Source organism: Miscanthus floridulus, chromosome 9 (assembly GCF_019320115.1).
Source record: "Miscanthus floridulus cultivar M001 chromosome 9, ASM1932011v1, whole genome shotgun sequence".
Lineage (NCBI taxonomy): Eukaryota > Viridiplantae > Streptophyta > Magnoliopsida > Poales > Poaceae > Miscanthus > Miscanthus floridulus.
The window spans coordinates 30,316,210-30,329,241 of record NC_089588.1 but is presented as its reverse complement, the minus strand read 5'-3'; positions in this window follow the sequence as shown (position 1 = coordinate 30,329,241).

Sequence of the window (13,032 nt, the reverse complement as noted above, 5' to 3'; positions counted from 1 at the left end):
TTTCTATCCATGTTGCATCCTGCATAATCTGAGCTTAAGTACCAAACTAACTCAAATGTGTTGGGGGTACCACAAACCAACACTTAGTGTATGCTTCAAGTACCCAATATCCTTTTCACCGTAGTAAAGTGACTCACTTTTGGTGAGGTTTAAAATATTGCACACATGCATACACCAAACATCACATCTAATCATGAAGCGATCAAAGAGTAAGCTTTCGATTATAGACCGATACACCTTTTAATTTGATCATTCGGTTCACCACTAGCATCCATATCCAAATGACCATTTTGTGCCCATTGGTATTCTAAACTTCTAATTGGATTTGCATCCTTCTTCCCAAACTTTTTGAGCATGTCCTTAACTCACAAAGGTTCCATTTTTCATTTACTTGATTTGAAGACTAAGGAATTAACTCAACTCTCTCCAATTGTAGACATCACAAACTCTTGAGCCACCAGCCTTTCAAACTCCTATCAAAATTATTGATTTGTTGAACCAAAGATAATGTCATCCACGTACACTTGGTAGTTGGCACGCAAATAAATCCTTTATAATATTATTAATTAGTTTTTCATCTATGTGTCACATGTGCATTGTTATTTATTCCTTATAGATATTTTTTATTGAATATATATGTGTGTGCCACACCACACCTATTTGCCCAAGATGAAAATCAGCTATCGTGACAGTTTTGATCTTACATTTGGCAACTTGTTTGGGAAAATTTGGCCACACTAGTAACAAAGAACAAATAAATCATAAATGGATGCAAAAAGTAAATATGCCGTCTGATTGACTACATAGGCCCAGTGGCATGTAACAACGTGCACCATGACACAAATATATCCTCCACAGCTCAAGCCCTCCAATTTCGTGTCCTCCCACCTTGAAGCCACAATCACATTGATCCCTCCCCTTAGCGAAACCCTAGGCTTCTCAAAGCTTCATGAGCATCAAGCGTCAGGCGTTGGCCACAGGCTTTTGAGAGATCAAGGACACCTCGTCTGCCTCCTCCATGCTTGCCTCGTCTTCCGTCTCCATGGTTCGCGCTCACCTCGTCCGCCGCCGCCGCCCGCAAGCTACCCCACCTTCAGCACAGAACGAGCCATGAATCAGATCCTCTCTCTTGCGACTACATCCCTAGAGAATAGGCTCTTGGCGAGGGCTTCTTTGTATATGCTATGATGACTTTCCATCTAGACAAAGTGATTTGTAATATCAGAGCTCTTAGACCTTGTTTGTGTGGATCCAACTTGGATTGGAAATTTTGATGGGTTTTCTCGTTATGCAGATTTTAGGAGGAGTCTTGGGATACCTAGGGAGGATTTAGAAGGGGTTGCACAATTTTTATCTAACCCGCTCAATGAGAGGAGCCTCTAGAATTTAGCGGCACTGGTTGATGATGTGGATCACTGTTTCCTTCTAGTCAACATCCATATATGGAATTCTCCCATGAATGAAAATATCAGAGGTAATAATCATAAACTAAGAATTTCATTCCTAAAGCATTGTTTCTGGTGAATCTAGGAGTTCCAATTTTATTCTAGTGAAATTGGGAGGCCTAAAGTTCTCATCATTAAGGGATTTGTACCATCTGAAATGACAAAACGTCTAAAATTGGTAGATCTATGTATATGTGAAGTTAATTCCTTATCTTGATGTAATAATATACTTGTTCTTACATGTCCAATTACACCTGTTTGGTTTATAACAATTATACGCAACATCATACTCTATACTCTACTAGATTATTGCTTTGTATATCCTAATACATTTAGTTTTCTTTGTTGTAGCATGTGTCATTAATTGCTACTCACTAGTTTTTGTGATCATTCGCTATTTTATGCTAATCACATATTGAATAGACGTAGAGGTTGCTATACATAACCAATCATAAATTTAGGTGGAATACAGAGCCTAAAGCCCTAAACTTGTATTCTAGCAGGGGAAATCAATATATGAAGGATTCTATTTTCAAGATGCCATAAATGTTGGGTTGTAGCCCTTCACTCGTACCTTCACTAGGGCGAGGGTACCTTCACCCACCGAGGGTGAAGGGAAAGCTGGGGTGCTAGTCAAAAACAAAAGAAGTGGAATGAGAGAAAGGGCTAAGGTCTGGTGTCACACCCGGTTTTAAGAATAAAACTAGATACACACCATATATGAGCCTAGGAAGTCAAATCTCACATATAGCTACAAATAAAGGAAATATCAAAAGACAATGCTTAAATACATAGTGTAATAGTATAAAGATTATAACCTCAGAGTATAGACAGCGTAAAGACAACTCCGATCTTCAGGCGAAGACTCCAAATCCACAGGGACAACTGACTGGTTGATCATAAGCCTAACTCTTCCATACTCTAGCAATCTGGTACCCATCCGAGATTTTTATCCAAATAATTGAAAATAAAGTAAGCGTAAGTACATGTCGTACTCAACAAATATAACATGGGGTTCATGAGGCTCAAAAGGCTGACACTGGTTTAACTGCGATTAGCTTTTAATGAGTCATGATTTTAGCAATTGAGTAGCAACAAGTTCATTCACAAGCCCATAAACACATGATTAGGTAAACATGAATAATGAATAGCATAAACAGTAATTATTAGTGAGCATTTTCATCATCAGTATCATCTGTGTTCATCATCATTAACCATTCGTGATCATCTATTCCATAAGGGTTCCAAGGCCGCTCATGACCGTGAGCACGGCTGATATACTAGTTTTACACTCTGCAGAGGTTGTACACTTTCACTGTGAGTCATGATTTACCCTTTCGCCTGAGGTGATCAGCCTCTTGACCCACTACCAAGGAAGGTCAACAGGGTTCACTATGAAGCCTTTCAAAGGTTCATCTAACAAGTTAGGGCCGCTAAGGTTTCCCCATCAGTAAGCATGAACCCTGCTCCAAGGAGTGACTAACAAAATACAAAGAAACCAAAGTGCACCCTCTTGGCAGGCTGAGATCATATAAACCAGATCCCCTCTTGCGCCATAAAGGTAACCACGAACAAGCTAGAAAAGGTCCTCATACTGAGCTAAAGCCAGAACCATATAGCCCTCATAGCTGTACTGTAAGTCTCGGATGATCACTTACAGATAAGTCCTTAGGGAGAGGAATCTAGAGCACTATATAAATAGCCCAATGCTCTAGCCCCCTTGTTCCATGTTGCTAAAAAACATCTTTTAATGTTTATTGCATATACCATTAGTCAAGTTACAAGATCATGGCTTTAGTTGAGCACTAGCATCATACTACCCAATGCAATACCCCATAGGTATCAAGGCACAAGGTACAAAGTACTAGGAAATCCTTAGTGGTAGTCAAGGTAGACACATGCAATATGAATTAAATGATTAAAGGTGTATAGGACAACAAGGAAGATCCCATGCTATACTTGACTTAAAACACCGATCCTTCGGTAAGCTTTAATCTTCAATGTTCTTCTTCTTTTTCTTCTTGATCACCACGTATATCTCACCGACTGGATTTAATCATAAAGCACCACACAAGCATCCATACAATCATACATGAAGCAAACAATAGATCTAAATTAGAACAGTACACCAAACATAACATCAAGATGAAAAGTTTGTAAAACGAATCTACGTCTCGCTACGAACACACAGATGCGAAAAAACACTCTAATTGGAGCTACGGTGGAAAAGATACAACTACTGAAAGATCTACTCGTAAAACTATTAGCTTCATGTGCTTTAATTATATAAAAACATATATAAGATATTTTATAGATAATATAATTTAAGTCAAATTTAAGTTTGAATTGTAATACTAAAGTAAAACAAATCATATTTTATTTATAAAACCCAATTGCATAATTATTATTCAAATTAGAGTTTAAACCATGAAATTCCAGAAATAGTGGCATGGTAACTACTGTTACTAATGCGTAGATCTCGTTGCTTTGAATCTAACGCAACTTGAATGGACTAAAACGGAATTAAAACACAGAAGATATGAAATAAACAAGATTTCCTTTAATAAAATAATAGATTAAATCTAGCCATGAATTTTAAAAGTTGAAAACCTACTTAACAGTAGTATTAACATGTAGATTATGAAATTACGAACCTAATGCAAGTTGAACAGATCAAATCAGAGTTAAAACGGAGAAGTTATGGCTAAAACAAATCAGTGGCAAATCTGTAAATAAGTGTAAGCGTATTTTAGATCTAACCCGAAGAAACTACGCTTTTCAAAGAAGAAAACATAATCTGTGATTGCGCTATGGTCTGCGGGTTGATTTAAAAAAACATCGGGGCTCTTTTGCAAAATTCCTAGACGAAGGGGTCTGGATGAATATCGGCCGTTGGATCAGACGCGGGCGACCGAGATTGGATCAGCGGTGGAAGAGGCGACAGTGGCCGACCGAAATAGGGAAAATCACGGTGGCGCGCCATGGCCGACGACGGAGCTCGGCGGCAAAACTAAAAAATGACCCTACGGTGCATGGTTTTCGATGGAGAAGACACGGAAGGATAGAGGAGGAGATGGCGAACTTACTACGAAAGATTGCGGCGGCGCAGAGCAAGCGAAGGCAGCGCAGAGCTTGGCACAGCGGACGGCTCGTCGGCGGCATGGACAGCGCGGCGGCGACGACGACGACGACGATGGCAACGGCGAGAGAAAGAGGAGAAAAATATAATTTACTACACGAGGGATTTCCCAAACTAGGGGCTCCCCTTATGGTAGCTTTGGTGTGCTTTGCCCAAGGGGTTGGTTGATATATATAGAAAGAAAAACTCCCCACATCCACGTCAACTAGTGATATGATACTAATTGACGTTGCACCATCCACCTGCACTAATGAGCCTAAATAAACATTAAAGCCCATTAGTAAATAAATGCATGGGCCTTTATGATTTACTAGGATTATTGCACATGGGCTTTGAGCGTTGGGATAAATGAGAGATTTATTATTTTCAGAATTAATTAATTTCGTGGATAAAATAATTCTAGAAAAGTCCAGAATAGATATTTAAGCCACGAAAAATACTCCGAGACCTCCGAAAATTTGGCGAAAATTCCCAGAGCCACTTTGGAACATGATGAACCCAAATAAAGTATTTGGAGCTCATAAAAATATTGTTGGGAACTTGGAACATAAAGATTAAGGTGAAGGAGGTAGGAATTAAATTCCAAAAAGAAGCTGGTAAATTCCTAGAGATAGATATTTGTCTCCTAAACGTATAAAAAACACACACTTTTGCACATTGCGACCGGCATGAATGCAACAAACATGTTTCTACCTTATAATAAATTTTAAATTAATGAAAATTTTATTTTCCTATGTTTTCATGTGCACAAAAATTCACAAATAAATCATTTTAACTCTATTTTCAAAAGTGGCAAATTTTGGGGTGTTACATCTGGTTTATTTGGAGAATGAGGAGGAATCCCTTTGCCTTGGACCCTTGAGTTCTATTTATATGGGAGGTGAGAGGAGGCGATATTCCTTCCTCCCCTTTATATGGCAAGCAGTGGAAGGATTTCAACGAGGCCTACCCAGAGTTTGGCAAGGAGCCCAGGCATGTTAGGTTCGCGCTAAGTACTAACGGGATGAACCCATTCGGTGAGCTTAGCAGCTCACACAGCACTTGGCCCATCGTGCTCACCATGTACAACCTACCTCCCCATCTATGTCAGAAGCGTAGGTACCTTATGCTAACCATGCTTATCTCCGGACCGAAGCAGCCCGGCAACGATATAGATGTGTTCCTGGAGCCGTTCATGGAGGAAATGAAGATACTATTTGATGTTGGGGTCCAGATGGTGGATGCATCCCGCAAGGAGAAGTTCACACTAAAAGCAATCATCTTTGTCACCATCACCGATTACCCCGATCTCTTCTCACTGTCGGGGCAGATCAAAGGGAAGACCGGCTGCGTAATTTGCATCGACGGGACCTGCTACACTTACCTTAAGGGATCCAATAAGATGGTGTACATGAGGCACAGACGGTTCCTCGCAAAAAATCAGGTATAGAAGAAGTATTATGAACAAATACTTTGACAATCAGGACGAGCCGCAGCGTGATCAACCGACGCAGACTAGTTGGGGGACAAAGGTGTATGAGATGGTCAAGGACATGGATCAGGTGGAGTTTGGAAAGAAGAAGAAGCCACCTGAAGAGGGGAGCAAGTAGACAAGGAAGCGAAAGCGGGACCAGACGGAGGAAGTCCCCGCCACCGTTCCTTTCAAGAAGTCAATTTTCTTCAAGTACCTGTCGTATTGGAAAACACTGAATACACCCCATGCCATCGACTGCATGCACCTGGAGAAAAATGTCTTCGAAAGCACGATTGGTGTCCTGCTGGACATCAAGGGCAAGACAAAGGATGGTATCAAGTCACGGACGGATCTTGTCAATCTGGGCATCAGGCCGGACCTTCACCCGGGACCGCCTCAGAACGGTAAAGTCGATATCCCGGGTGCGGCCTGCAACCTAACGCAAGACGAGAGGACGACTTTTCTTAAGTTGCTTAGGGGTATCAAGGTGCCGACTGGTTTCTCTTCCAACATCAAGAGCCTGGTCTCCATGAAAGACCTCATAATGACCAGCTACAACTCACACGACTGCCACGTCATGCTGATGGTGTTCCTACCAATTGCGATTAGGGCTATCCGTCTAGAGTACGTGAAGATGGTCATCACACGGATGTCATACTTCTTTAATCGCATCACCCAGAAGGTCATTGATAAGGCTGAGCTGCCTGCCCTGAAGGAGTTCATCGCGGAGACCCTTTGCTAGCTCGAGATGTGCTTTCCACCATCTTACTTTGATATTATGCCACACCTAATGATGCATATGGTCGATCAGATCCATCAACTAGGCCCCATGTACCTACACCAGATGTGGACGTACGAGCGGTTCATGTCCACCCTCAACAGATACGTCCATAACCGTGCTTACCCGGAGGGCTCTATGATCGAGGCATACATAACGGAGGAGGCCGTGAACTGGTGTATGAGGTACATAAGAGATGGGAGGGTGATTGGGCTGCCTGTCCATCACCACGAAAAGTGCGCACTGATGTGGCAAACCGAATGGTGCAAGAAGCTCATTACAGCATCCTTCATCAGTTAGTGAGCATGGAGAAATATATTGAAAAGAACCTGGAAGAGATCCACGCCGCTAATGATGGACAACACACGGAGGCATGGGTCTAGAACCATCACAAGAGCAATTTTATAGAGTGGCTCAAAGAGCAACACATACCCCTTGAAGGATGCCCTGATGAAGATACGAAGACCGTTAAGAGGCTTGTGTTAGGCCCATCTAGCCAAATCACCACGTGGCAAGGGTATGACGTCCAGGGCTACAGGTTCCACATGAAAGACAAGGACAAGAAGAGCTCGGCACAGAACTGCGGTGTTCGATACGAGGGCGAAGAAGAGTACACGGGCCAGAGGAGGCAATACTATGGGCAAGTCGAAGAAATATGGGAACTTGACTACGGCTAGAACCTACGCATAACCGTCTTCCGTTGCCAGTGGGTCAAACCGAATGCGGTTGCAGTGGACAGTTATGGGCTAACCACCGTGGACCTCAAAAGTATCGGCTACAAAGATGAGCCGTGGGTACTAGCAACCAATGTCGCACAAGTGGCCTACTATATATATGCAGAGGACCCAAAAAGGCATGTGGTTGTGTCCGGAAAGCAGCGGATTGTGGGAGCTGATGGGGTGTAGAGTCCCGAACAATACAACAACTACGCAGAGCTCGAGCTTTTTATCGATCATCCAAAGAAGATCAAGGCCGTCGAGGACCGATTCAACAAGTCCAGGATGATGCCGTGGGCCCGCCCCGATGGTGAGAAGAGGACGGTGAAAGCACCTGCACCAAAATGATTTATGTATCCCAGAGACATATATATATATATATATATATATATATGTAATAATGTAGTGGACTCTATATGTATCCCAGAGACATATATGTAATAATGTATCCCAGAGACTCTATATGTAACAATCCCAGATACTCTATATGCATGCATCAATCTACTACCACTACTCTACTACTACTACTAGTACTACAACTCGCTCTACTACTACTACCACTCGCTCTACTACTACTACTACTCGCTCTACTACTCTAATACTACAACAATCTACTACTGAATCTACTACTACTACTCAATCTACTACTCTAACTGATGCTACTAAAATCCTAAAATATTGAACTACTACTCAATGCTACTCAACTGCTGCTACTGAAATCCTGAACTGATGCTACTCAATGTTGCTGACAATCTTTACCGCGGCGGGCATATAACAGAGCCCGCCGCGGTTAATCTATTAACCGTGGTGGGCAACATAACCCACCTGCCGCGGTTAATAGATTAACCGCGGCGGGCAACGTAACCGCCCGCCACGGTAAACATTTCCCGTGGCGGGCTGTTACGTTGCCCGCCGCGGTTAATCGCAACCTATATAAGCCGTCCCCACCCTCAAAATTCTAAGTCTTTCGCGCGGTTCAGTTTGACCCCGAAGGGCTGCCAAAATCTCACGCCGCCGCCGCCATCTCCACCGCCAATTGAGCTCCTCCGCGCACCGACCCCCGCCCCCGTTCTCCTCCCCGTGCCCGGTCCGCGCCCCTATCCTCCTCTCCCTTGCCCGCGCCCCGCCCCCGTGCTCCTCCAGCGCCCCGTCACCGGAACCCTAGCGTCGGCCACTGAGAAGTCTCGCGCCGCCGCTGAGCTCCTCCACGCTGGGCCCCGTCCCTGGAACCCTAGCGCTGGCCACCGACACCGAGGGCCGCCGTCGCCCCCGTTCTCTCTTGATATTGATTTAGGAACTGGCTGCACAAGTACATGATCTTTAGCCTCTTCTAAAGTGAAGCATTTCTGAGTTTAGTTCAACCCTGTATGCAATGTTTTCTGATTGCTGCACCTCTGCGTGCAATGTCAAATGGCTGGTTACTAGCTATGCCGATTTTGCCGAGTACATTACCTGATAGTGTATTTTATCACAAGGATGATATTTTTCTTAGTGCAATTTTTGATAATAGATAATCCTGGTATGGAAGAAACGGAAGTATCTTTTCTCAATAGTTCATCAGGTAATTTTGTGCTTTTTTGAGTCCTGTTAAGCCCTGCCTCCAGTATGACCTAAGCAGCAGGCAAAGTTGCTATTACCCAATGGTCAAGACCCATGGAGTCATGGACCATGTTGGATTGGGTGATCTAGTCTCTATTTTGCCTTGGTTTGTGGGGAACCTTGATTTTCTGTGTGAGATCACAGGCATAGGCCATTTGCAGGACTGTCCTCTCCTCTGATAACACATGCATGGTATTGGTATGTATGGTCATGGAGTTGGAGTGGATAGGAGGAGAGTTGTTGAGGGAGGCAAAGCAATCAGTCCTACAGTACAATTTTTAGAGAGAAGGGAAGGGGAAGGAGGGACAAGGACATGCATGAGCTTGCTGCTTTGCCTGCCTCTCTTGCTTGTCATTGGCAGTTTGGCATTGCCAATTGCCATGATGGCCGGGCTGGGGGCATATGAGCAGTCCTTTTACTCACAGCATAGGCCGTGCCATTTGATGCATGCCCCTCATCTGGGATCTCATCTGGGGTGAACTTTGCCATCCCCATCGACACTGTGGTACAGTCGGTACCGAGCCTAATAGTATCCAGGACCTCTGTGAGCAACAGGTTTTAACTCTACTGTACATTAATCCACTGCCTACACTCTACTACCTACACTCTACTGTCTACTGCCTACACTCTATAGCTTGATGCAAATTTTTTGATTTGTGAAAGTTTTTTGAGATGGCTAGCTACTACTTATCCCCTTACTGGTACTCTACTGCTTGATGCAAAATGGTACTTGTATTACCTATTTCTCTCTACCACTGTTGTCTTACTACTGCTGCTGCTACTCTGAATTCAACTGAACTGCTATACTACACTTGTTGAATTTTGAACTGCTATACTACTGATCTATGATGCTTTTGGTGAACCGTAGCATTTGAATTCAATTCTTTTTGCTGCATATGATGCCAAAGAAATTTATGACAAAATTCTGAGCATATGCCACTGCCTATGATGCACCTTGCCTTTAAACTAATTCTGAGCTAAATTTGTGAGAATTTTGAGATGAATTGGTCACTCTGCTGCAATTTTGCCAAATTTGATATAATTTGTGAGAATTTTGAGATGAATTGGTCACTCCCTCCTATACTACTAGTATACTACTACTACTGCCTACCTCTACTCCCTCCTATACTACTACTACTGCCTACTACTTTCTAGTAGTATACTACTACTAGTATACTACTACTACTGCCTACTACTACTCCCTCCTCCTCTACTCCCTCCTATAATACTAGTATACTACTACTACTGCCTACTACTACTCCCTCCTCCTCTACTCCTCTACTCCCTCCTATACTACTAGTATACTACTACTACTGCCTACCTCTACTCCCTCCTATACTACTACTAGTATACTACTACTAGTATACTACTACTACTGCCTACTACTTTCTAGTAGTATACTACTACTAGTATACTACTACTACTCCCTCCTCCTCTACTCCTCTACTCCCTCCTATACTACTAGTATACTACTACTACTGCCTACTACTACTCCCTCCTCCTCTACTCCTCTACTCCCTCCTATACTACTATTCTACTACTGCTGCTCCTGTTTTTGATTTGTGAAAGGTTTTTGTTTAATGGGGCTGGTTCCTTTTTTGGCATATGCAATGATGAACTTTTAAACTTATTGCTGAGGCAGTGGCATATGCAATGATGTGAACCCTTTTATGCTGAGGCAGCGGTGATGATGATCGAGTGCCCCCGCTAAACTAGGATGGCTTGTATACCAGATACAAGCAACCAGTTTAAAAGCGATGTGATGACAATGGGGCAAATCTGAGCCAACTACTACTACTTTACTACTCTAGTACTACTCTACTTTACTACTCTAGTACTACTCTACTTTACTACTCTATAACTGTGTCTATACAACTGAAATATGTATTCATTGTAGCTTTCCAATGGCGGAGGAACCGATAAGCGAATGGCGCGACCCTACCCCTAGTGCATCATCATCAACTAGCCTCGAGAGCCAAGTGTCCGTGACCCCGAGGCCAACAAAGAAACGTCGTATAGAGGACGAAGATGATCCGACCTACCAACCGAGGGACGACGAAGTTGAAAGTGCGCGGTCTCCAAACCCTGAATAGATGCCGGTGGTGCCTCAAGAATTGAATTTCGAGGAGGAACAAGTCAGTGACAAAGAACCCCTCGCTCCATCTCCAACCACTTCAGGTAAGTCTAGTGGTCAGAGGACAAAGCTGAGAAGGGGGGAACACGGGAGGCACCGGAGGGAAATCCACGGCGAAGTCCATATGATCCATGAGGTGGGACCAGAGGGAAACCCATTGTCGCCACCCACGGTCCTTGCCAAGTTCAGCAACCAGGTGGCATGTATAGTCAAGGACAAGGTGGAGATCACTTGGGAGGAGTGGAACAATGTCCCGGTTGACTACAAGACACATATCTGGGGTGAGGTGATGAGGAGCTTCCATTATCCCAAGGACGCCGATCTGAACAAGTGTAGGGAGTGGGTCATGCACGTGGCAGGAAGAGCCTTTAGAAACTTCAAGTCCATGCTGACCAGGTACTACCTAAAGCTAGGCAAGTCACCCTATGTCAAATACACTATGGTGAAGGAACATCACTGGGAAGAGTTCTTCAAACAAAGAACAACAGAAGAAGCAAAGGCAAAGAGCGCCAAGTTCAGCGCACTCGCGAAGAAGAACCTACACCCCCACCACTTGGGCATGACTGGGTTTGCTGGTAAGAGGCCCTAGTGGCGGGAGGAAGAAAGGGCTCGAGCTGCCACCGGGCTTCCCAATCCATACGACGGTGTAGACTTGAGGGCTAAGGACTTCATTTATGCTCGCAAGCCGAAGAAGCTCAAGGAGGGCGCGAGCAAGTTCAATGAGCCCAAGTTCAAGGAGGTGGAGAGGGCTCTCATCGAGGCTACTAAATCCAAGGACAACTTCGAGGTTCGCAGGGGCCAGGACTTGCTGACCCTGGTGCTGGGAACCCCCGAGCACCGTGGCCGTGTCCGTGGCATGTCGTCGAAGATGAGCTGGAACTCAGTGGAGTCATGGCAATCCGATGCTGCCACATACCGGTCAAGGCAGAGGTACAAGGAGGGCATCTTTCAGAAGGGCTATGATCAAGGCATGGCCGAAATGATCAGTCGGTCCATAAAAGAAGCCTTCACGAGCAATGACCCAGATATGGTGTCGATGAGGTCACAGATGCTTCGCCAGGCTGGCGTGGCCGTGCCTCAAGTTCCACAAGGGCAGACATAAGGGCAGCCACTGCCAATGATCGAGGATCGCCCAAGGCACCTCGTCGACGACATCCGGCAACCCATGCACGTCCACCTCAACACCCCGTTCGGCAGGGCGAAAAAGTTTACCGTGGGTGAGGGTTACATGCACCCCAAAGAAGATATCAAAGATTTCAACCAAGACCAGATCCCTGCCAACTATGCTGCCGTGATACTTACATGGTATGCGACCCAATACGAAGAATTTGAAATGGAATATCCAACTGCACAAGGGGTAACGATCCTTGGAGCTACCATTGGTTCCAAAGTCCTGTGGAACAAGGATGACATAGAGATCATTCTCTCAACACCGACTTCCACGCCGATGGCGACACCAGCATCACAACCATCCGTTGATGGATCTTGTCCCCCCGATGATCCGGATCACAGCGACGGCGATGACGAAGGCAATGGCGGGGATGACAAGGGAAGGAAGTCACCCCGAGGCACAAGCCCTCACCCTCGTTCTCCTCCTCCAACAACAAGTCCACCTCCACCTCCCGACAGTCCGTCTAAGGGCACAAGCAAAGGACCGGGAGGCACGGAGGAACCGCCTGCTGCCATTGCGAGCACAAGCCATTGTCCTCCACCGCTGGCGAAGACTAAAGGCAACCAAGGGCATCTCACATACTCACTTGAGTTCGAA